The 4829-nt window shown below is 35.0% G+C and overlaps 1 protein-coding gene and 1 long non-coding RNA gene across 6 annotated transcripts in view; one reads left to right on the top strand and one right to left on the bottom strand.

The window, feature by feature from the left end:
• Positions 1-4829, top strand: part of FGF14 (fibroblast growth factor 14) — a 726201-nt gene that overhangs the window by 27685 nt on the left and 693687 nt on the right. The gene's annotated exons all lie outside the window — the stretch shown is intronic.
• Positions 1124-4829, bottom strand: part of LOC108521740 (uncharacterized) — a 6614-nt gene continuing 2908 nt past the window's right edge. The window contains exon 2 of the long non-coding RNA XR_001883269.1: positions 1124-1454. This is a non-coding gene — a long non-coding RNA (uncharacterized LOC108521740). The remainder of the gene's footprint in view (positions 1455-4829) is intronic.

Below are 4829 nucleotides of genomic sequence, written 5' to 3' on the forward strand. Positions count from 1 at the left end.
TATCTTGCAGAATCAGCATAATTCACTAGCCAGCTGGTATTTTTATGAAATTCTTTCAAGTTATTGGAAATTTAGTTAAAATTGCAGAAGCTACCAATATCTCTTCAATCACTTAAAAATTTGCTTTAGCCCTTAATTGAAAAACCGCTAGAAGAAATTGATTTGGTTTTGTATAATGTAATTCCTTTTGGTGAATGTTTAGTGAGGCTAAATAATCTGACACATCTGCTTACTGACATATATATTTTTTATATGTAAGATATATATTTAAAAGATATGTGAAATATCACCTGAAACTTTAAAATTTACTTTTACTTGTATTATTCTTCAATAAAATGAATAAGGTATGGACTTTTGCACTGATACAAAGCATACTTCTGCCTGCCTTTCTCCTTCACAGCTGAACATAATCACTTAAATGAACCATCATGCACTTAGACTTCAGACATACTCCCCTTACTTTTGTAGTACCACCATTTGTGCCCATTAAATTGTAAGTTCCAAAAAATCTGACTCTGGCTGACTCATTAATAAATGTTCAGTGCCCACAGGAGTGTTTTGCCAACAGGAGATGCTCAGTATATTTTTAATAATTGAATTGTTTATTTTAAGGTCTCTTCAATAGATAGTCAGAACCTGAAAGAGAAGTATAAATAATAGCAACATCTTCTTTGGACTTTGAAACTACATCTAGGAAGAGTGACTGTAACGATGTATTCCTAATTTGTATATCTGAAGACATTTCAGGTCTGTTCTAGTACGATGTCATAGTAGGGTCACATGTACAATTAAACATAGACTTTCAGAGTTGAAAGGATCCTGAAATGTCATTATTCCAGCTTTCCATCCAATGCTTGAGTTCCTTCGATAGCAGTTGTTCTCAACTTTTGCTGTATATTAGAACGAGTTGGGGAGGTTTAAAAATCCCAGTGCTCAGGCCCCATCTCAGCCCACTTGTATAAGAATTTCCAGGGGTGAGACCTAAGCATTGATATTTTCTTAGAACTCCATAGGTGATTCCAGTGCACATTCAAGGTAGAGAGCCATTGTTCTACAAAATCTCTGCAAAATATTTTTCCAGTCTAATTGAACTCCTCTGAAGATGAGCACCTCACTACCAAAGTTTGACTTGTGTTTATTCCATTTATTCAAATAGTAACTTAATTATAAGTGTGTTTAAATTGTAAGCTGGTTAAATGAAATAACACAAATCAAGCTCACCAATTTTAATACTCAGCTGTTGATAAACAACCCTGCAGAGTGACATTTATATTTGAATTATCTTCTTTTGAAGTAGCATTGCAGCACTTCTGAATGACTTCCAAAAGGCTGATCATAAAATCACTTCAATCATTTTCAAATTTTACTTTAGCAGCAATGAAGTTATTTGGTATGACTCAGATGAACAGTCTGCTCTGTCCTGGAGTTATTATGGTCATTTCATTTTCTGCAACCTGGGGAAACAGATAAGGGATGAGCAGACTTGTTTTTACATGTACCTTACAGATTTACCTTACAGTGTTTATGGTTAAAAGTTAGGTAGGCACCTTTAGAAATGTGCTAGCTTCACAGGAAGGTAATTTACCCTGTAGACAATTTTAAATATACTGAAATAATTGAGTGAAATAGTGAAGGCTTGGTTTTATAAAGCTCTTTGATTTTAGAGAAGAATTTTCAGAGAAAGCGTCATGTGACCACATGCACAAACACACAAACCTGTATTCTTGCTTAGGAACTTATCTGTCCTGAGACCATCCACCTGTATGTCAGCTCTTTTGAGCACCTTTACATTTCTTTTGGTTCTTTAGTAGGACCTGGCTACTAAAAGTCAGCATATGACATAACTGGTAAATACTTAAGTAGTTCTAGGGTCCTAAGAGCTGTGTTTGAGTTTCACCTCCCTTCCTACTCATGGTGTAGCCTTGGGCAAATTATTAATTTCAGCCTTAGTTTCCCTATTTTTACAGTAGAAAGAATGCCATATATCTTGTAGGAATGTTATGAGGATTTATAATAATAATACATATAAAACTTCACAGTAACCCCTTCATTACAGAAAGGGCTCATGGACTTAAATTTTGTGATACATTAGAATACCAGCATTGCTGGGCATACTACGATGATAATACATTTTCCTTTTTTTTCCCTACAGTAGTAGGAAAAAATCCTGAGGCTAGTTCTGTAGAGAACATCATCTTTATGCTCCTTTATAAAAAACTATTCTGAGACATGATCTTAGATTGTTCCTTTACCAAAATGAGTTTCCTCTTGGAAGTCCTAATGCTTCAGCACATGGGTAAGCATGGGTCTCTTTAAGGATATAGAGGATAGGGGATGGTTGAAGCCCCTTGATTTTCTCTGGGGAACCAGGAACGCTAGCCTTTCTAGTAGCATACGTCAACCAAGACTTTCCTGGCATGTCTTCATTGCTAGTCTTCTTGTCTGTTACTTTGTAGAGTTGCCAGATAAAGGACAGCCATTTAAATTGGAATTTCAGATGAAGAACTAGATTTCTGTTAGTATAAATATGCCTCAAAGACTGCATGGGACTTTTATATTTATTCATTATTTACCTGAAATTAAAATTTAACTGAGCATCCTGTAGGTTTCTTAGTTTTTCTGAATCTGACAACCCCTACCTACATGCTATGTAGGAATTTTGGGGTTAGATGTTGGGCAGGTTTTATCCTAAAGTAATATATTACTATTTTTGAATGAAGTAGAGATGAATACTTCGTAGTAAGTGAAAAGGCTAAATTATAGCATTAAAATGTCTTCATTCGTTAAAATACTACAAATATAATTGTTACAAATTAATATCAATAAATAAAAGTAGACAATGATCCACATAGAAGAACATCTTCCTACTTATCTAATCCCAAGAACTTAAGGGAATCTTGAACCTAAGCATCTTCCAACTACATACTTAAGGCATATTAACGAGAATGTATGATAGTATAAGTATATCCTTTTTAAAGAAAGTCTGAAATTAAAAAGGGTTGAAGTGTGATTATTCTTTAAGACATGTACAATCATTTTATTTACATATATTTTACATATATGTTAGTGTAGCAATTCCTAATTACTCCATAACACACTGAATTCTGCCTTCTGTAAACTTGTAAAGCATTTACTTTGTTATTCATTTATTCATATTAAGTAAGAATCTTCTGTGTGCCAAGAATTGTGCTGAGTGCTAAGGATATAAAAATAAGAGCAAATCTCTGTCCATGTGGAGCTTCTCATACAGCTCTGGAAACAGATACAATATTGACATTATAATGCAACGTGACAAGAGCTATAACAATGAAATGAATTGCTTCTAAGATCCAGAAAAAGTAGTCTGATGGAGGCTTCACTGGAGAAGGGACATTTAGACTGGATTTTCTAGGACTAAGAAGCAAATGAGGCTATTTTAGGCAGAGAAGGAGAGAAAGAGAGATAATGAGTAAAAAAAAAAAAAAAAAAAAAAAAAAAAACCCTCAAACCCAACACCCCAGCCTGTGAAATAACCTGCTGTAACTTGGAACTAGTGAGAAGACAGCATGGGGAAGGCCACCCTGGAAACAGGGTAAAAAGTTGGCGATTCGATTTAAAGACAGGCAAGAGGAACCCACGAAGAACATTTTGTATCAGGTTATAAATTCTGTTTTTATTGTATAGTCAACAGGGTTTTGAATAAGACTGAGACCTTAACTCATTAAGACCTAATTGTTTGTTTCAGGAATATATCTGGAATTTGAAATAACAGGCGGCCAGAAATTGTTGCAGTAGTTCATGGGATACATGAGGACAAAAGGAATAGTGTGGTTGCACTAAAAGTGGAGAGATCTTGAATGTGAGACATTTCTAAGTTAGAATTATTAGGATTTGAACAATTTTTCTGTTGTTGGTTTATTTTATTTTATTTTTTGGTATGAGGAAGAAGGTATGAGGATAAAAAATAGGGATAGTTCATGTATGTGTGTGTTATTTCCCTAAGGCCTTAAGGTCTTTAGAGGCAGGGTCTCTCTCCTAACAAACAATAGTCAATACAGTCTTGTTCAATGTAAACCAGAAACATAAAATGTTTAAGATGGGTGTATTTGTATGTCAGTACTTCATTATTATTTTGACAAATCTAGTCGGTATTACAAGAATAACAGGATGCACATTGGCAAACCCATTTTTTTCCCACTTAGTTAAATAAAATAATCCAGTTATGTGACATATAATGATTTTATCAAAATTAACCTTTGTCTTTGATAACTTCTGCGCTGTGATTGTTATCATTTACTTTAAAATATGATCATGGCCAGGTGTGGTGGTGTATGCCTATAATCCCAGCTACTCAGGAGGCTGAGGTGGGAGGATCAAGACCAACCTGGCAACATAGACTCCATTTCATAACAAACAAACAAAAATGTTTGTATCAAAACATCACATGTACCCCATAAATATATGTATCTATTATGTACCCATAATCATTACAAATTTAAAAAATAAAAATATAATAATGTATAGTTCTTTTCATTTTTTTAATGTGTCAATGTAATTGTTCTTTGGTGCCAGGCATAGTGGCTCGCAATTGTAATCCCAGCACTTGGGGAGGCCAAGGCAGGAGATCACTTGAGGCCAGGAGTTCAAGACCAGCCTTAGCAGTATAGTGAGACCCTGTCTCTACAAAAAATTTAAAAAATTAGCTGGGCATGGTGGCATATGTCTCATTCTAGCTCCTGCGGAGGCTGAGGTGGGAGCATTACTTGAGCCTGGGCGGTTGAGGATGCAGTGAGTTGTGATTGCAGCACTGCACTCCAGCTTAGGCAACAAAGCAAGACCTTGTCTCAAAA

The sequence above is a fragment of the Rhinopithecus bieti genome, unplaced genomic scaffold (genome assembly GCF_001698545.2).
Source record: "Rhinopithecus bieti isolate Rb0 unplaced genomic scaffold, ASM169854v2 scaffold_2254, whole genome shotgun sequence".
In the NCBI taxonomy this organism is placed as follows: domain Eukaryota; kingdom Metazoa; phylum Chordata; class Mammalia; order Primates; family Cercopithecidae; genus Rhinopithecus; species Rhinopithecus bieti.